This window comes from Mauremys reevesii, linkage group 2 (genome assembly GCF_016161935.1).
Source record: "Mauremys reevesii isolate NIE-2019 linkage group 2, ASM1616193v1, whole genome shotgun sequence".
In the NCBI taxonomy this organism is placed as follows: Eukaryota; Metazoa; Chordata; order Testudines; family Geoemydidae; genus Mauremys; species Mauremys reevesii.
The window spans coordinates 119,130,561-119,151,929 of record NC_052624.1 but is presented as its reverse complement, the minus strand read 5'-3'; the positions used below and the strand labels follow the sequence as shown (position 1 = coordinate 119,151,929).

Here is a 21,369-nt window from a genome sequence, read left to right as displayed (position 1 = left end):
TATTGTTTGCTTGTGCCCAATTTACAAAACGATCCAGATCACTCTGAATCAGTGACCTGTCCTCTTCATTATTTACAAGTCCCTCAACGTTTGTGTCATCTGCCAACTTTATCAGTGATGATTTTATGTTTTCTTCCAGGTCACTGATAAAATTGTTAAATATTGTAGGGCCAAGAACCTATCCACACAAGATCTCACTGGAAACACACCCACTCGATAAATGGAAAATTGTTATAATTACATTTTGGGACCTATCACTTAGCCAGTTTTTAATTCATTTAATGTGTGCCGTGTTAATTTTATAAATTTTTTAATCATGTGGTACCAAGTCAAATGCCTTACAGAAGTCTAAGTCTTATGTCAGCATCATTATCTGTTCTGAACTTTAGTCTGCTTGCACATTAGAAATGTGATCAATTCATGATCACTTGTACCTAACCTAATATTTTTAGTTTTGTGATCATTTCCTCTTTAACTGTCAAGATGAGGTCTAATATAGAATTCCCTCGTATTGGATGGAACCCTTTTTGGTTAGAAAATTGTTATGGATAACATTTAGAAATCCCAAGGATGTTTTAGTACTGACAGCATGAGACCTCCAGCAGATGTCACTCACATTGAAGTCTCCCACAATCACACAGCTTTTTTTGCCTGAACATTACAGATGGGTGCATAAGGAGCTGGTTTATCCTGTTCCCTAGTGTGATTTGGTGGTCTGTAGCAGGCACTAACTAATGCCCCAGCTTGTACTTTATCTGGAAGGACATTGAGCCATAAGTATTCAAGATGATTTTCTTCTGAGTTATCGGTGACTTGGAAACAGGTAATGCCATCTTTGACATAGAGTACCATGCCTCCTCTCCTTTTGACCACCTGATACTTCCTCAGATAGGTCATAACTAAGGCTGTCGATTAATCACAGCTAACTCATGTGATTAACTCAAAACATTAAGCATGATTAATTGCAATTTTAATCGCAGTGTTAAACAATAGAATACCAATTGAAAATTATTAAATATTTGGATGTTTTTCTATATTTTCAAATATATTTATTTCAATTACAACACAGAATACAAAGTATACAGTTGTCACTTTATAATATTTTTATTACAAATATTTGCACTGTAAAAATGATAAACAAAATAAACATTAATTTTCAATTCACCTCATACGAGTACTGTAGTGCAATTTCTTTATCTTGAAAGTGCAACTTACAAATATAGATTTTTTTTTGTTACATAACTGCACTCAAAAATAAAACAATGCAAAAGCCTACAAGTCCACTCAGTCCTACTTCTCATTCAGCCAATCACTCAGACAAACAAGTTTGTTTACATTTACAGGAGACAATGCTGCCAGCTTTTTATTTACAATCTCACCCCAAAGTGAGAACAGGCATTCTCCTGGGACTTTTGTAGCCAGCATTGAAAGGTATCTACATGCCAGATATGCTAAACATTTGCATGCCCCGTCATGCTTAAGCCACCATTCCAGAGAACATGCTTCCATGCTGATGACACTCATTGAAAAAATAATGCATTAATAAAATTTGTGACTGAACTCCTTGTGGGAGAATTCTATGTCTCCAGCTCTATTTTACCCGCATTCTGCCATATATTTCATGTTATAGCAGTCTTGGATGATAACACTTCCACTGCAGATTTGACAAAACGCAAAGAAGGTACCAATGAGAGATTTCTAAAGATAGCTACAGCACTCAACTCAAGGTTTAAGAATCTGAAGTGCCTTCCAAAATCTGAGAGATGAGGTGTGGCACATGCTTTCAGAAGTCTTAAAAGAGCAACACTCCAATGCAGCACCTACAGTACCCAAACCACCAAAAAAGAAAATCAACCTTCTACTGGTGGCATCTGACTCAGATGATGAAAATGAACATGCGTCAGTCTGCACTGCTTTGGATTGTTATCGAGCAGAACCCATCATCAGCATGGACACATGTCATCTGGAATTGTGATTGAAGCATGAAGGGACATATGAATCTTTAGCACATCTGGCATATAAATATCTTGCGATGCCAGCTACAACAGTACCATGCAAACACCTGTTCTCACTTTCAGGTGACATTGTGAACAAGAGGCAGGCAGTATTATCTCCTGCAATTGTAAACAAACTTGTTTGTCTGAGCGATTGGCTGAACCAGAAATAGGACTGAATGGCCTTATAGGATCTAACATTTTACATTGTTTTATTTTTGAATGCAGTTATTTTTGTACATAATTCTACATTTGTAAGTTCAACTTTCATGATAAAGAGATTGCACTACAGTACTTGTATGAGGTCAATTGAAAAATACTATTTCTTTTGGTTTTTTACAGTGCAAATTCGTGTAATCAAAAATAAATATAAAGTGAGCACTATACACTTTGTATTCTGTGTTATAATTGAAATCAATATATTTGAAAATGTGGAAAACATCCAAAATATTTAAATAAATGGTATTCTATTATTGTTTAACACTGCAATTCATTTTTTAATTGCTCAATTAATCATGATTTTTTAATCGCTTGGCAGCCCTAGTTATAACCATTTATTTTAATGTTTCAGTTATGTGAATCATCCCACCATGTTTCAGTAATACCAACGAGATTGAATTTTTGGTCAGAACTGAGCAATTCCAGGTCCTCTTATTTGTTACTCAATCTCCTAGCGTTGGTGTATAGGCAATTCAAAAATTTCTTCTCTTCATGTCCTTCAGTTCCTTGATTAATTTTGGTCTCAATATCTCAAATTTGTGCTGAATGCTCATATCTTCCCACTTTTATTCTCCCCTTTTGCTGCTAGTTGAATCCCCTACAGATTACTCTAGCCAACCTGTCCCTGAGGAGATCAGTCCTCCTTCTACAGAGGTGGCGGCGAACCAAACTATACAGCCCTCTCTCCCCATATAAGGTGGACCAATGTTCCACAAAACCAAACCCCTACACCCTAAACCACTAGCCTAGCCAGTGGTTCATTTCCAGAATCTTTTGCCTTCAGTCTTCTTTCACTCATGGAACAGGAAAGATCTCAGAGAAGTTTGCTTGGACATTCTTCTTCTTCAGCACACTTCCAAGTTCCCCAAAGCCATCTACTGTCTGACTTATTCTGTATCAGGCTGCCAAGATGGTATAATCCTCTTTAATTTTAATTATTAATAATTACAATAATTATAGCATTTCCCAAAAATGTGCCAAGGGATGTATAAACAGAGCAAGAAAGGGTGCATGCCCCAAATGGAAAAACATTTAGAAAATTTGTCCTGTACCTGTGCCAATGAAGACAATGAAAAGGGCATTGGATCAGGCCTGTATTTGCAACTACAAGTAGTGATTAGCATGTCTTTAACACTGTACTCCTGTTTAAATGTGATCAGAAACAATTATCTAAATGCTAAGTAAGGACAGTAGTGTGTTTTTCTTACTATTACTAGTATGTTAAAATAGTTCTCTTTATCAAAGTTGTTGGCTAGTTGTTTAAATTAATGACGTATGTTGATCATTAAATAAGAGGTTGGAAGCTGAAGTAGCTGTGGCTAACTAAGTAACTATTACTGGCCCATTCATAGGACATGTGAAGCATTTTATCTGAGGTCTTTGAATATTGTTAATATTAATGGCTGGCTTACTGAGAAACCAGTTAGAGTTAATCAACTGAATGAAACTATAGGGAGATTGTGTAAGCATCATTTTTATGCTAATCATAACTTTGAGAACTACAGCTGCTATAGACTATAATAATAATAGCAACAATTAATAATTAATAGGGTGCATAAGCAGTTATTTTCTGAGAAAATAGGACCGAGGTCGAAAGTTACTCCTGGCAACAATTCTGTGTGCTTCATTAGTTAAATGGCCTGAAAAGTTTTAAGTGTCTAATGAAAAAAAAATGTTCTGTGGCAAAGGAAGTTGGTATTTGTGAACCCGTGCACCTGTACTGAAAACAATTAAGGGGGGCACATTCAAGGGGAGATAAATTGGCAGCTACAGAACAATAGTTATTTGTTTAGTACTGTATTTGTTTAAATAAATTTAAATGTTAAGGGACCATCTTTTAATTATTTGTAGTACATACAACACCTCTTAAGAGTAACATAAGAGGAAAACTTGAAAACAATTCAAAATGTTTATTGTGATTCACAGGACCTGGGCAGTGTGAGTGCCACTGAAAATCAGCTCGCGTGCTGCCTTCGTCACACGTGCTATAGGTTGCCTACCCCGGGTCTAGATAATATTTAGTCCTGCCTTGAGTTCAGGGGACCAAACTAGATGACCTTACAAGGTCCCTTCCAGTTCTAAAATTCTACGTACCCATCACTAACTAAAATGCTGTGTTTCACTAACCCCATAGTTACTGCTTATTATAAGGGTCTCTAAACAGTCATTAGAAAACATAGGACTGATCCTCTTCCCATTGAGCTCAATGTCAAAATTCATGTCTTCTTTACTGAGCAAAGACTCAGTAAAGTGTGGGCCCCTTGCTGAATGAGGGAGGGAACCTAGTGACAGAGGATGTGGAGAAAGCTAGTGTACTCAATGCTTTTTTTGCCTCCGTCTTCACAGACAAGGTCAGCTCCCAGACAGCTGCACTCTGCAGCCCGGTATGGGGAGGAGGTGACCAGCTCTCTGTAGACAAAGAAGTAGTTCGGGACTATTTAGAAAAGCTGGATGAGCACAAGTCCCTGGGGCCGGATGCGCTGCATCCGAGGGTGCTAAAGGAGTTGGCCGATGAGATTGCAGAGCCATTGGCCATTATCTTTGAAAAATCATGGTGATCAGGGGAGGTCCCGGATGACTGGAAAAAAGCTAATGTAGTGCCCATCTTTAAAAAAGGGAAGAAGGAAGATCCAGGGAACTACAGGCCAGTCAGTCTCACCTCAGTCCCTGGAAAAATCATGGAACAGGTCCTCAAGGAATCAATTCTGAACCACTTAAAGGAGGGGAAAGTGATCAGGAACAGTCAGCATGGATTCACCAAGGGCAAGTCATGCCTGACTAACCTAATTGCCTTCTATGATGAGATAACCGGCTCTGTGGATGAGGGGAAAGTAGTGGATGTGCTATTTCTGGACTTTAGCAAAGCTTTTGATACAGTCTCCCACAGTATTCTTGCCAGCAAGTTAAAGAAGTCTGGGCTGGATGAATGGACGGTAAGGCGGATAGAAAACTGGCTAGATGGTCGGGCTCAACGGGTAGTGATCAATGCTTCCATGTCTAGTTGGCAGCTGGTATCAAGTGGAGTGCCCCAAGGGTCGGTGCTGGGGCCGGTTTTGTTCAATATCTTCATTAACGATCTGGAGGATGGTGTGGACTGCACCCTTAGCAAGTTTGCAGATGACACTAAACTGGGAGGAGTGGTTGATACGCTGGAGGGTAGGGATAGGATACAGAGGGACCTAGACAAATTAGAGGATTGGGCCAAAAGAAATATGATGAGGTTCAACAAGGACAAGTGCAGAGTCCTGCACTTAGGACGGAAGAATCCCATGCACTGCTACAGACTAGGGACCGAATGGCTGGGCAGCAGTTCTGCAGAAAAGGACCTAGGAGTTACGGTGGACGAAAAGCTGAATATAAGTCAACAGTGTGCCCTTGTTGCCAAGAAGGCTAATGGCATTTTGGGTTGTATAAGTAGGGGCATTTCCATCAGATCGAGGGATGTGATCATTCCCCTCTATTCAGCACTGGTGAGGCCTCATTTGGAGTACTGTGTCCAGTTTTGGGCCCCACACTACAAGAAGGATGTGGATAAATTGGAGAGAGTCCAGTGGAGGGCAACAAAAATGATTAGGGGGCTGGAGCACATGACTTATGAGGAGAGGCTGAGGGAACTGAGATTGTTTAGTCTGCAGAAGAGAAGAATGAGGGGGGATTTGATAGCTGCTTTCAACTACCTGAAAGGGGGTTCCAAAGAGGATGGATCTAGACTGTTCTCAGTGGTAGAAGATGACAGAACAAGGAGTAATGGTCTCAAGTTGCAGAGGGGGAGGTTTAGGTTGTACATTAGGAAAAACTTTTTCACTAGTAGGGTGGTGAAGAACTGGAATGGGTTACCTAGGGAGGTGGTGGAATCTCCTTCTTTAGAGGTTTTTAAGGTCAGGCTTGACAAAGCCCTGGCTGGGATGATTTAGTTGGGGTTGGTCCTGCTTTGAGCAGGGGGTTGGACTAGATGACCTCCTTAGGTCCCTTCCAACTCTGAGATTCTACGATTCTATGATTCTAAGACTGATGCCTCAGCAGTATGGGTTAAAGATCAAGGTTTTTGCATTGAAATGCTTCAATTTCTTGCTTTTGTGAGTTGGTAACATTCAATTTGTGATAATTTATACTTAAAATTTGCCAATTGCCTTAGGTAATGAATCATCTTAACTCAGTATTTGTAATATTCTAGGTGTTTCCTATAAGAAATTTAGGGAATATTAAGTAACACTGCAAAATATAAAGGTAACTGGATTGATTTATCTAAGGAAAAATTGGCAAGTGTTTAAAAAAGATGGTTATGCGGTAGCAACTTTTGTATTCAGAACAAATACCTCTCTGAACACAAAATTTATTCCGAATCATTTTCAAAAACTGTCTCAGAATTTTTAGTGGATTAGTATCTTGAGTGAAAATGGTGTATCTGAAAAAAAAGTTGCTCAGTGAGCCTGATTATAGCACAATTCCTGTATTTTTTGTGTAAACTTCAAGGATACCTCTTGTCTGTATTTATTCACATTATATATCTAGACTGTTTTGTAAGAACATACAGTACAATACCTTATTTAAATGCACAACACTTCAGGTTAGACAACTTTTTTCATCAATCTAAGCACTCACTGTCAGCTCTATAGTACCAGTCAACATCCTTTCATCCTTGTTCAAATAACTCTACACCAGTAGGAGCCACGTTCACTTTTACATAATTAGAGCCAATGAAAAGTCATTAACAACAAGACATTTAGGGCCAAATTCTTCCCTCGCATCTATTCAGTTTTATATGGAGGTTACTTTAAAATCGCCATACTGTTATCTGAAAACGCATGCATACAAAGCACAGTGGATTACACTTTGCCAGCATGGGTTTCCAAATTAAAATATTGTGTCTTCAAAGGGGGTAAATCATTGCACAAACTCATTGAAATAATTATGTCTGAACAGGTAATTGAAGGTCGAATTTTGTCTTTTCATATTATTTAATTTAACTTAATTTAAACTGGCTTGGATTTTAGGGACAAGGCACAGCCAAGCAAAAGCGCTATTTTAGATTGCTGATTTACCTTTTCCTTCCTCACTACCTGTTTTTTTTGTTTTGTTTTGTTTTTTATTATTAATTGGAGATATACCAATCTCCTAGAACTGGAAGGGACCTTGAAAGGTCATCGAGTCCAGCCCCCTGCCTTCACTAGCAGGACCAAGTACTTTTATGCTACTGAGGCAGTTGTCATTATTCCCCAGCCCACCCTGAGTCACATGAACAAATCTGAGATAACCAGCTAATACTTTCTCAGAGTGAAACTGACAAGGATAATTGATCCAGAACCAAACATACCCTCAATAATGGGCTTTTTATGTTTTGTTTATACTGGAAGAGAGTAAGTGTTGGGTGAGGAAGGAAATAAAAAGATCTTTACATTTGGGATGACACTGCTAAATATCCTAGTTCCTCAGCTTCTGCAGATAACACAACTGCAATCATTGTTGTACTACCATACATTTCAAAACATTTTGTCAGCTCATAAGAAGTGAGGAAGTAAAGAATGTAGAGGAATGGCTTGATATGTTCTTGCATATATATCTGCAACAGCAATAACAGCAGCATCTAGTTTTACACAGAATATGAAAGATATATTTATATACTGACATTTAGGGAAAAGACATTTCAAAGACATCTGCAAGTGTATGCACTGGATCACTCAATCCGACAAAATGAGGATTGCAACATTTAACATTGCAGCTCCTGAGTCTTCTCCTGATCAGAGGGATATTTAAAATAAATTGTGGAGTGAGGGAAAGAGAGGAAAGAGGTTAAGCCAAATGTTCTGCAGCTCTGCTTTGACAGTGTCCTTTGAACTAGCAGTCAGGACAAACAGGAACCAATGCATCCTCAGAATGCCAAAGAGGTGCTGATGTCTTTGAAATATCTGCTTCAGAAACACCTGTCCCAGGCAAACCAGTCAGGAGGATTTGTTGTTTTAACAACCCCTCAGCCAGTCTGACATTGATTTAAAACTTGCCATTTCTAACAAAATGCCAGCCCTTATACAGGACCTTCTCTGGAGTCCCTGTGAGCATAGAGAGTTCCATGTGCATTACGTGAATGTTGTTAGTGTCACATAACCCACATTTTTATGCAACCTAATGTACTTCTCGATTATTGTGAATGTGAAAAAGTATTCTTCATCTTTCCCACCTAGAAGCTGTATTTAATTAGGGATATTATTTATGTTCATCACTAATGGGACCCAATATTGAATGAATCTTATCACTGAAAAACAAAAGAACTCTGACACAAGTTCTGTAGTATCTGGCTTTTCAGCTAAAGATTAGACAAATGGTTCTTTAAAAGGATAATCAAATCTCTCCATTGAAGGTGTGCTTTTTTTTTTAGAATAGGTATCCTTGCTCCCTTCCAACAAGCTCCCCTTTTATTCTTCCCAGTCCTCATGGCCTCACAACAGTATTGATCCATCTTTTCTTATTCCAGAAATCCTTTTCCTGCTGCCAAGTATAAGTGCATGTGTGTGTGTGTGTCAGAGAGAAAGAGTTGGGGAGGGCAGATTATCTCAGCAGCATCCCCTAGCCCAAAGAATCATTACTGATTCCCCAGATCTCCTACTTATTTGGGAAGAAGGAAATAGGTCTCCAACAGCTTCCTGCATATAATTCTTCAGAGAGTAGTAAAGGAGGGTAAGTTTGTGCTTTCAGTTCCCATTCTTATATTGTGGTGAAGGAGAAGGCTGGCTAGTGAGCAGCAAATAGCCAACATTGTCTGTGGCTATCTGGAGGAGGTAAGGAGAGCCCGCAGGCGCGCGCAGGCGCGGTCGCCTCGCCCGCCCGACCCGCACCGCAGCCCAGCCAGAGCAGGCAACAGAGCCGCGGGAAGGGGGAGACCGCCGCGGACCGGGCGGCGGCGCGGCGGCGCGCCGCGCTGCTGGGGCAGCCCGATTTTAGAGAGCCCTGGGTAAGGAGAAGCAGTGTTCCTGCTAGCACCTGTCAAGGCTGCAGAGGCAGAAGGGGAAGAGTCCTTGGCAGCACCCTCTGAGGTGGAGAAGAACAGAGAGCTGAAAAAGCTGGGCCAATCTAGTGAATAATATATTTATTACAGACTTCTGCAGTACATCAACTTAACTCTGTAGTGTAGACCTGGCCAAACTCTGCACATGGCCCCATTAAAGTAAGTGGGCCTACTTGTGGAATAAGATGCTACTCAGTGTGAGAAAAGATGGCATAGTCTGGCCCAAAATATTATTTCCTCTGCAAAGCATTTGGGGATATTAAGGACATAACACAGAAATCTATTCCCTTCCCTTTTACAGCAAGTATCTTTCAGTGCTTTTGTGTGCGGTCAAGTAAATTCCTCTCGATATAAATGCAATTTTTAATTTAATCTTCTGAGATGCTGATGCAGTTGCATTGTGAAATGACTGATCTCAGTGTGAGAACACAAAACTGAATGACAGTCAAATCCTGAGAACTGTAAGACTGAAGTAAAATATTATACTATCGGTACTATACTCATGCAAACAGATTGCAAAATTATGGCAAATGAATATGAACTTATTTATTGCTGACACTAAGGTTCAGTGTTTTAAAAGTGAGAAAATTCTTCAGTCAGCTAAATGATATTAAATTAGTCATTTGAAAATGCATTTTCAGCTTTGGAAATTAAAATAATTTATAGGATATTATAAATAGAAGTAGTTAAAAGTCATCATTTCTGTTGAATAAAAATTGTATTATAAATCCAATATAAATGCACCAAATATTTCATGAAAATGTGCCTAACATATTGCAAATGTTACACCATCACAGGAGTTACATTCCCAGCTTCTACCTGGGGATCAACTACTCTATAGTAGACATTTTGCCTGACCTTCTAGTCTGAAGTTCCTGCTTACTATTCTGCAGTTTGCTTTACTGCAAGCCTACATGTCAAACACATGGGTCATGTTCTCCAAATGCCAGTGATAATCTGAAGAATGATTATCCAGAATGCTTTACCTTTCCAAAAGCAAGAGGTGGGAGTCATTCTCCTGAAAAGCATAGAAAGAAAACAGAAACAAGGGACAAACGTGACGAAGCTCAGAGTGTTCTGAGATTTCTTTAGGCATCTAAATGCTTCAATTATCAGAACCTGTTGATTCCCACTAGGTCAAACCCAGTTCCCTCCCTCTCAACAGAAAACCTTACTGCTGAGCTGAATTGTCTTTGAGGAGGGAGGTGAGCCACAATAGGCTTCTCTGGCTGACGTTGAGCGTGGAAAGGACAGAGAGTTCATCCTTGGCCCTTCTGTCTTGTTCAAGTGCCATTTGGAGCAAAGTACTTGGCCTCATCCCCAATGAGCACTGGATATCTTCATAGGAGGTGAGGAATATAATTATATACTAGTATATATATATATATATATATATATGATACTAATAATTCTAATATTATAAACAGCAGGGATGGAGCCCAACACCTGTAGCACCCTCTCTCCTAGGCCCACTGCTACATTATTTCAATCTAGCACATTCCACGTTTTTGCTCCAGAGCACATGGGGTTGTATTTAAATGGCAATCACATTTGCCAGTGGTGCTAGTGCTGCACTCCAAAGGTAAAGGAATAAGAAAGCTCAGTGGCAGCCTGATTGGTGGAAGCAAATAGATTGTGAGGCACCATTGCCCACTTTTTTAACTTTTAAAAAGGCCCAGACATTGTTCAAACAGATGGGCAAAAGTCTAGGCTTGTTCTTACCTTTAAAGCAGTCTCTCATCCTCAATAATGAACCAAAGAAAGGTTCTTAATCATGCAAGTGCAAGGGCTGCGGTTCTCTGACAAAGCTGCTCTCTTCAGAGAAAATCTAGTAACATGGTGGAGCAGGCTCTCATTTATATTTGCATTCTGCGTCTCCAGCTGCAAATCACTCTGGCCTTTTTCCAGAAGTTTTTGCTTCAACTGGCATAAAACTGTGGAAATTGCCATCAGACTAGCTAATTGTATAAGGGTTCTGGGTGCATCATGATGTTCCATAACAGCTTGTGTAATTTGATTCATCACATCATGTTGACTCATGCTTAAGATGATATAACCTGCCAAGTGACACTGTGTTGCAATGTTGTGGCAATGGGTCAAAAACTAAACCTCCGCGCCCCCTCAATTCTATAGCTTGCTGATAAATCAGACAGTTGGTTGAAGAGATTTGTGTTACTCATCAGCTTCAAGCTCTCCCTTGTTGTTTGCTAGAGTCCAGAGTAGTTTTGGTCTGTTTGGCATATCTATATAAAAAACCTCTTGCCTTATAAACCATGTCTCAAGAGTAAGAATTTGTCGAAAAAGACTCAAAATTGTGAGAACCCAGGTCTATTTTCACCTGATTCCGCATGTTACTGGTTGAGATACATACCTGCAGCAAAAAAAGAATTGACCCCCTCTCTATGGCAGAAAGAAGGACAAATCTGGACATTTCCCTTTAGACATGAAAATGTGATAGCACTGGAAAACATATTCTGAATTATTTCAAATTCACATATTGTCCCCTACTAAATGCCTTATGAAAAAGCTTTCTAGCTTTTCTTATTGAAATAATTTCTGGTAATTGATGGATTCTAATGATTAATCACCACCTTTTCTTTAGGCTTCATTTTCTTAAAAACTTACTGAAACATTTAAGTTATTTCTTTTTAAAATGAAAATAAAAGACAATAAGAGTATTTTTGTTTCATGGATGTTGCAAGCAGGTGAGAATTTAACAATTGGTTCATTTTTGTACAAGTAGTGCCAATTTTATGCTGTTTAAGCTTATTATCTAATTGCATGCTTGTGCTGGCTTCAGAAATGGCATGACATTAAGTCAGACTTGTGCTGCATTCCCGAGCAGTGGAATATTCAATTATTTGTTCTGACTCATGTAATTCCCTGTATTCCAAGCTTGTTAATGTCATTACAGGGCTGAAATAAAGTGATTACTCTAAATGAGTATTTATCCGATAGGCAATGCAATTCCTGCACCCTCCAGCTGACAATAGATGATTATGAACGTTCTTCCCTTCTTCCCGTCCCCCCACCCCATTGCCTCCCCTGTCAAGAAGGCCCATAACATTGTGGTGCTCTGTGAAATACTGTCAGATGGTGTAAAATATATATATATAATAAAATAAAAAGAAGTGCAACCTCCCCCGGCAGAGTTAAAGCTAATGACCACTGCTTCCACTCCCAGTCAGTGATGACAGGTTGAACTAACTGATAATGGCATGCCTGCTGTTGAGCTGGCCACTTACGTTATTTCTCTTGACATGGTTCTGGGGAAGGCCTAATTTTTTTGACATTTGACCATGCAAATTTGAGTCCTGATACATTATTCTGCATTTACATCCTCCCAGTGTTGCTGTTTAAAATGTGCTACAAGCTCCTTGAGCTCAGCTAATAAAGGCCACAGAATGAAAGAAAGTTAAATATGAATGTAAGAGGAGACCTAAATGAAGGGCTAGCTTGTACATCTCAAAGATGTGACCTTCTGGAAATGATCGAGTAGAAAATCCTTTTCAAAGCAAATGGTAAAAAGTGTAACATCATTTTTTCTATAAAAATTCAAAAAGATTCTAAAATATTCACAAAAAGGAAAACATCACATATTACATGGACATCTCTCCACTCAGCAATTCAGCTGGATGTATTTTAAGCCCAGGTTCCATTAATCACTTTTAATAGTATATCTTCCCCAAAGAGCTGGAAATTCATAGAGCTTCATTAAATACAGGAGAAATTTTGGCAGTCTCCCTCTCTCTCTCCTCTCATATGCTGGCTCTTAGAATTTTTTTTCCACATTACTGAAGCACAAAGCTATTAACTGCAAGCAAACTCACTTTTTTCATTCTTTTAAAAAAACTGTATGAATTTAGCACTTATGAAAGATGACAAATTGAAAGCCCTGGGGAGTTCATTTCTTTATTTAGGCACAGAACAGGTGTGGCCAGGACAGTGGAATTATAAGTCTCCTGCCTCAGATCCAAACTAAATGGTTTACATCCAGAGCATAAGGACAGTTCAGACACTCTCAGCCATCCAATTTGTGAAGTCACTTAATTGCAGTTGTTTGAGGAGATAACTAGATTTCATGGGGATTTTTTTTTTAAAGATTTGGATCTTAGGAGGAACTTAGTATCCTTTCTGGAGAGTTGTATGGATGGAACTGTGAGAAAATCAGTCTGAGCTGACCCCACCTGGTTAGATTGTGCCAGTTTCTCCTGTTCCTGCACTTGCAATGGCTCTTCTATGCAATTTGGCTCAGTAGAAAAGGTACAGGAATAGGAGTCAGGAAAGTCAGCTGAGTTCTGTTCCCTGGTTTATAGCTGGCTCATTTCATTATCTTGAGCAATTCATGCAGGGCCTGAACAAGCTTCCATTGAAGACAGTGGGGATCTTTCCATTGATTTCAATGGGCTTTGGATCAGGTGATTATCAGTACTTCACTTTCACAGAGAAACCTCAAAAAACAAGACTGCCCAGACAGGATTCCACTGTATGCCTCTGGTGAAATACACAAAGTAGGATGATCATTTGTCTCTGAAACATTGCAGTACCAGGAAGCTTTTGGACCTTGCCAGCCACTCACCAGCTAACCTTTATAGGCTTTTATTTTACTAAAGGGATTATTTTCTTGGATACCAAAAGGAACCTTCCTTAGAAGCCTAAAACTTAATTTCACTTGATACTTCATTAGTAAACCACTCTATTTCAGCTTTTTTCTGCTTAAAAAGGCATACTAAAAATAGCTTAAAAGAGAAGAAAGTTTTTTTCACCTTATAAAGCACAGCATGTCATTTGTAAATTACACCACAGAAAAGAGCAATCTGCCCTGAACAAGAAATGTTTGATCACTGAGTAATTCTGGACTCCAATCAAGGCTTTACTATAAATCTACTGTACCCTAGCTGTTAATTATATTCATTTGCATTATTCCTACTTTCATTTTAACAAGTTGTGATTCTATTTAAGTGCACTAACAACTGCAATACAGAATACAGGGCATATTCCCTGGGCTATTGGTACTGTGTATTAATTACCCAACTTAAAGATGCAGTGATGATACATAATATCTAATTATTAAAAATTTAGTACACTGTTTCAAGGGTAATATATCAACTCATGTCAACTCATGTCAAAGGCAAGTTAAGGAATCTAAAATGTTCTCTTTTATTCTTTAAACTTTCTAAAATTCTTTGGCACCAAGAATCAGTTTTCAAATATATTAGCTATAAATTTAAATCCAGGTCAGATTAAACATTACTGTGACCAAAAAATCATTGCTATCATTGGCCTACAGAAACTAGAATGGTGGTTTCAGTTAAATTCTTTTGAATAAGTAACCATCTCACAAAATCATGCCATTTAACATAGTATCTATCATCAGATCTGGCACCAGTTGCCAACCTTGTTGGCTGTATGATAACAGTGAGGAAATGGAGACTGAACTACCTTCTTGCTCTTAGTAGGGTCCCTCCAGAAGACAACTGTGGTATATTGAGGCCATAACCAATTGTTGATTCTCAGCTTCTCCTTTCCCCCTCTTTTGGGCTACCATGGTGACTATGTGAGGGATGGGAGCCATCCTCTGCTATCTGCTCCACTAGGCTCAGGTATAGACAGTCAAGTTCCTGTCCTGCTCTCCAATTTTACGAGAACTGTCTGTATTTTTCTTAAGATGTTCCACTGTTCTGGGACATGTTTTCAGGACCCCTGAAATGTCCCACTTTTCCTTTTCATCAATTTATTTTATAACCAACTACAAAATACGTGCTCAAGTTGCACCACTGTACAAAGCAAAAAATTTTCCTGTGTGTTTAACTGGAACAAATGGTCCATTGTAATGAGCATTCAGTGTAATGAACGCTGTTTGGAGTAAAAAGCTGAATAATGCAGTCACAATCAGTACTGTTCTTTCACTTAAAGTTAATGACACTTGTGCAGTGTTTCATCATAACTCACCCAGAACTTCATAAAAGTTACTAGAACGAATCCTCTGCTCTTAGAAATATCCATGTATTTCTGTTTAGTCAGAAGCTGGCTGTAATGACTAAGCACATTTTTTTAAAAAAATCTGTACATTTGTGTTTTGTACTAGTATTTTACAACAAAAATATATTACCCACAAAAACATTTATTGTTTAGAAAATATGCCACCTTACCATCTGGCTCATATCTTAGCAGCTCCTGGCCCTGAAGGGACAGCAGTTAGGCATGCAGTGCCCCTACCTCTTGTCCATTTTAAAAATCAGAGGGCACAGCTCGGGGAATACCTTCCTAATAGCATGATTTTCTTTTTAATGCAGTAACTCTTGAGCATCACAATTTAGACCCTCGAGGGCTACAAGATGAACACCAATGTGGACATTTAAAAGCAACAGCCAAACCCCCCAAATCTGATGTCTCAGTCTCTTTGAATATGAACGTTCACCAGGATTCTGAAATTCCTTTTTTGATTAAAAAAAATCCACCTGTAACAGAGTTGGCACCCACCTCTCACAAGTGCCTTCCTGTTCTAGTGTGTGTGCCTGTAGTCTCTCAGTTTGTGGTGCTGTAACAGGGTGACACCCATCTCTCACAAGCAACCCCCAGCCCCCTTGGTCAATGTATTCTTCAGCAGGTCTTCAGTGACCCAGCCCTCCAGCCAAGTCACATGCACTGTCTGTAGGTGGAACAGAACCCCTTCCAGCACATACAGTTTTTACTTTTTCCCAGCCCTGGTATGGGGCTGTACCCCCAGGGCTTCCTCCCCAGGGACACTCTCTTTTTGTAGCCCTCCCTAGGCTCAGTCCTTACTCAGTCTGAGCAGGCAGCCAGGAGCTCCTTCTTAGCTCCCCCAGTCCTTGCCCACACTGAGCTGTCTGGGGTCCTGCTGCTCTTTCAGCCAGCCAGGAACACAGTCCTCTCTAATCCAGCTCCAGGCAGCAACAGATTGACTTGCTCCCTGCTCCTCCTATTTATATGGCCCTCCTGCAGCCACTCTGATTGGCTACGTCCCATGCAGCTTCTCTAGGCTGCTTGGAAGATTTCTCTTCTGCTCCTCTCTGGGATGGGGTGTGGCAGAACCCTGAGGCCTCCAACAGGGGGTTTCTAGGCCTAGTCCACCCCGTCACACCACCCTGGTAATGTATTTGCTAGAAAAAAACATTATAAATAGTCCAGTATTCATAAGCAAACCTGTAATAATAATCTAGTGTGAGCAAGCAGAGATTTGGGGCCAAATGGTCATTCTAGGGCATGTGAGATGGGCAAGAGGTCTCAAGACAGGATTTTGGTTCCACCCTCCCTTCTGCACAGGCATGGCTGAAAATGCCTTTTCTGATGGAGCACTTTTTACAGCCTTTAAAAGTGTGCTCTCCAATTCCTTTGGAGATAGGCTGCTTCCCTCAAACACAATGATTCCTACAGCTACTGCTGGTGCAGTGCCCCCTTCTTACCACCATCCTTTCCCTGTGGGCTGAGGCTTACCAGCTATAATATGGCCCTTAGTTTTAGTTTAGAAAAACAATAGTTGTGATCGTGCCTTTTGTTTTCCTCAGAAGAAACTCACACCTAATGGTAAAGTGAAAGGAGTACTTAGTAGTTGTAATATCGGCAATGAGGCATCTATATGCCAGTGTCTTCTTTCTGAACACTGGGGAGTATTGTCTGCAGAAGAGAAATCTGAAAGCATAGTGACTTGAGGGATAGTGGGGAAAGAGACAGAGCCCATTAACCAAAGATAGAAACTCCTTGAAGATGTCCTTTCTTCCACTTATTACATTTGGAGCAATTCCATGGGGTCTAAATGCTACTCAATAGTTATCTAGTTAGATAGGTAATGGATAAGCCAATTAATGTAAGCTTAAGAGGTTTCTGTACTTACTCAAGTTGTCTCTATTATAGAAAAGGGACTTTTTCAAGTCTCAGATTACTCAAAAATATTTCCCATTTGAGCACTTGAAGGTGGAACTGAAGGATGAAAAGATATGTTAACAAGTGAGCCATGGAAAGGATGTGATAGAGGCCATGCAGTTAGAGTTAAGGTGTATCAGTTGTGTTACAGGGTGTGGGATGCAAGACAGATCAGTAAGCAGTTGTATCATGAATGAAACCATGGGTGCCTCGCAATGCTTTGCTGCTATAGTTCCTGCCTGGGATGCTCACAAAAAGTCTACCAGCATGTATGAGTGTCTGTGTGCTAGACAGCCCTGGTTCAGCAGCCCCAACCCCCACAGCCTGTCTACAGCCCAACAGTCCCATTCTGGCTTCCACCAGCCTTGGTTACTACTTGCAGGGTGACCCCAACACACTCCTGGTCTTAAACTTTCCTGTGCTCTGCAATGTCCATTCCATTCCTGGACAGTTCAGAGAAATAATAAAGTTTGTTTGTTCCTTTAAAGACACAAAAGCTCAACCCAGTTTGTTAACTTAACAGGGGTAAATACACCTTCCATTTAAACACAGCACTGGATTTTTTATAGTGAAAATAAAACAAATTTATTATGGCGCATAGGTTAAGCAATGCCAAATTAAAAAAAAAAGTCAGAAATGGTTACAAGCAAATCAAATTGAAAACACATCTAAAAATCTAAAACTTAATCTAGCTATGGATTCTGATCTATATTTAGTTTCCAGAGACTTCAACCTCCCCCTGGTTGAAAGACCCATCTTTTTCAGCTTGCAAGAGCTCTGTTCCTTTGTGACTGTGTCGTGATGGATGCCAAAGATGGCTTCTGTCTTCGCTTATATCTTCCAAAGTTCAATGACTTAATTTCAAGAGACAGGATGACCTCATGCTGTTTTTTCCTTCCTGTGGGCTTCTTATCCCTGTCCCTGTGTATAAATGGGGTTTCCCTTGTTTTGATTCCAGCATGCTTAATTTACATAGGAAACAGGTAAATACCTGCCTTCTCTCCTGTTTGGGGGCCTGGGGATGGGGGATGGGGACGGAAACTGTTTCTCCCTATTTGGCCGTAGACTTTAAAGCATAATATCATGAAGTACCTGTATCTATATTTCCTCATATAATGTTAATACATACAATTCACAATTCTATTAATCACCAGTGTGCCATTAACATTCAGGAAAGACTCACTCTATGCACTGTTATACACAGTAATATTGTATACAATCAGCTGCTTATAACTTGTGGTACAGGCCCCATACCCCCATTCTTTATGGACCAGTAAACCTTTGAAATGGATTCTTCTGGCGGTTACCCCTCAAAGAAAAGTTTTTTCAAGATGTGAAAAAGATGACATGGAGTATGGGGGTGAAGGAAGCTCCATGTTCTTTATTCCCCCACTTATTACCTTAATAACTTTGTTTACCTAAAATGTAAAAATGAAACTTCACTGTCTTTGCCTGAAGACCTGGCTGATCAGAGCCTTAAATACATATTCCTTTGTCTAAGGCAGATGTGTTTACCAACTCCCCTGACATGCCTGGTTTAATCAGATCTTAGTCCTATTTCCAGCATATATCCATAACACTTAATACACACCATGCACATACATCACACAAGAATATTAATGATCAGCGAGTTATTAGTTTTCAAGTGATACCACACAAGGCATATTTTGTACAAAGATTATTACAATAGTGTGATTACAGGGGTGCTTAAGGCCAGAAGTTGCCACGCATATTGTAAAATGCAGGGTGCTTTTCAGATGTCAGTTTATCACAGTTCTCCTCTTCCTGAAAAAGGAGAAATCTCTTCTGTCTGCCTTATAGTTTCGTTTTAAGCTGATTTTATACTATGTAACAGTGTTGCTTAAATTGTGAGACTGACTTTCCTTAGGGAAACTCAAACTAGCCCATGAAAATATTTCAAAAAATAATTACTACAGTAACTTTGCTTTTTTTCTCTTTAGAACTCCACAAAACCAGATGCTGTAACAATATTGATTACCGGATACTGAATAACAAATATTCATTGGATGACTCCTCATCTACTTTCTTCATGTGAAAATTAATTCACAATGAACAGTATTAATAGGATGCTCTGTTCATATTCAGTTAGCACGAAATTGAGATGTTAAGAACAAAATTAATCAAGGAACCAAAAAGCACATGAAGAGAAGAAATATTTTAATTGACTCTATGCCAGTGCCAGGAGCCTGGGTAACAAACAGGAGGAATTGGAGGAATTGGAATTGGAGGAATTGGAATTGCTCATTTACTGAAAGTGGATGGGATGATTCCCATGATTGTGATGTTATAATCAAAGGTTATAACCTATTTAGGGAGGATTGAGTGGGCAAAAGGGGAGGAGGAATGGCACTCCATGCCAAAAGTGACACTACTAGTGTTTGAGTCACTGATAACTCAGAAGAAAATTATCTTGAATGCTTATGGATCAATGTCCAAACAAATAAAGCACACAATGGGGTTCTAGCAGTGGTGGCTCCAGGCACCAGCGCTCCAAGCAGGGCTGGCTCCAGGCACCAGCCCAGCAAGCAGGTGCTTGGGGCGGCCAAGGGAGAGGGGCGGCATGTCTGGCTTTTCGATGGCAATTCAGCAGCGAATCCTTCACTCCCTCTCAGGGCGAAGGATCAGCCGCCGAATTGCCGCCGAAGACTGAAGTGACGGCGGTAAAGCTGATCGCGATCGCGGCTTTTTTTTTTTTCTGCTTGGGGCGGCAAAAACCCTGGAGCCAGCCCTGGCTCCAAGCGTGTGCCTGGGGCAGCAAGCCGTGGGGGGGCGCCCTGCCGGTCCCTGCGAGGGTGGCAGTCAGTCAGCCTTCGGCGGCTTGCCTGCGGGAGATCTGCCGGTCCCGCAGATTTGGTGGCAATTCAGCGGCATGTACACTGAATCCCCAGGACTGGAGGACCTCCCACAGGCAAGCCGCCTGCTGTGCTTGGGGCAGCAAAAAAGTTAGAGCCGCCCCTGGGTACTATTTGGTGTATGTTACAGACCATCAAACCACACTAGGAAACAAGATGACGAGCTCCTACACACCTATCTGTAATGTGTAGGGGGGGAAAGCTGCGTGATCATGGGGGACTTCAGTTTGAGTGACACATCCCTGGGGCTCCCATGTTGCCAATACTAAAACATCCTTGAAATTTCTAAATATTATAGACAATAATTTCCTAACTCAAAAAGTATTGCATCCAACATGAGGGAATTTGATATTAGACCTCATCTTGCCAGATAAAGAGGAACTGATCACAGAACTAAAAAATAATGGTAACTTAGGTACAGGTGATCATGACTTTATCTCATTTATAATGTGCAAACAGAATAAAGTCCAGATGAGTAATATATATACTTGGTGCTTCAAAAGGGCCAGTTTTACAAATCTAAAAACATTTAAGAATCAAATAATCTGGGAGGAAGAATTTAATCAGAAAACTGTTAATGATAACTAGGAATTGGTTAAGAACACTTTACTAGATGCTCAAAAAGCCAGAGTTTTTAAGCATATTAGGAACAAAAAAAAACAACCCTGAAGTGGTATTGGTCTCCATTACTAGATGAAAAAGGTAGCATCATAAATTATAATGCAGAAAAACATTCAATAATTAATTATTTTCTCTATTTGGAAAGAAAGGGCTGTGTAGACATATTATATGATAAGCCTCATTCCATTCTACCAGTATATCAGGAGGAAGTTAAAGAGCAGCTACTTAAGTTAGACATTTTTTAAATCAGCAGGTCCAGATAACGTTCATTCAGGAGTTTTAAAAGAAGTGACTGAGGCGCTCACTGGACTGTTATTGTTGATTTTCAATAAAGTCTTGGAACATCAGGGAAGTTCCGGATAATGGTGAGAAAGCTAGTGTTGAGCCAATATTTTAAAAGGGTAAATGGGATGACTCAGATAATTATAAGCCTGACAGTCTGATATAAATCCCAGGCAAAATAATGGAGCATCTGATATGATACTAGATTAATTATGCATTAAAGGAGGGCAATATAATTAATGCAAATCAGCATGGTTTTATGGAACATAGATCCTGTCAAATTAACTTTATTTTTTTTTATGAGACTACACGTTTGATTGATAAAAGTAATAGTGTTGATGTAATATACTTAAACATCTCTAAGGCATCTGACTTGGTACCACATGATACTTTGATTAAAAAACTAGAAATATATAAAACTAATATGGCACATATTAAATGGATTAAGCTGTAAATGGGGAATCATCATTGAATGGGTGTGTTTCTAGTGGGTTCC

The 21,369-nt window shown here is 39.8% G+C and overlaps 1 long non-coding RNA gene across 1 annotated transcript in view; it reads right to left on the bottom strand.

The window, feature by feature from the left end:
* LOC120396747 overlaps nt 1-11,021 on the bottom strand; it is an 82,223-nt gene extending 71,202 nt beyond the window's left edge. Inside the window, exon 1 of the long non-coding RNA XR_005593339.1 lies at nt 10,936-11,021. This is a non-coding gene — a long non-coding RNA (uncharacterized LOC120396747). The remainder of the gene's footprint in view (nt 1-10,935) is intronic.
* Between the last annotated feature and the right edge of the window lie 10,348 nt (nt 11,022-21,369).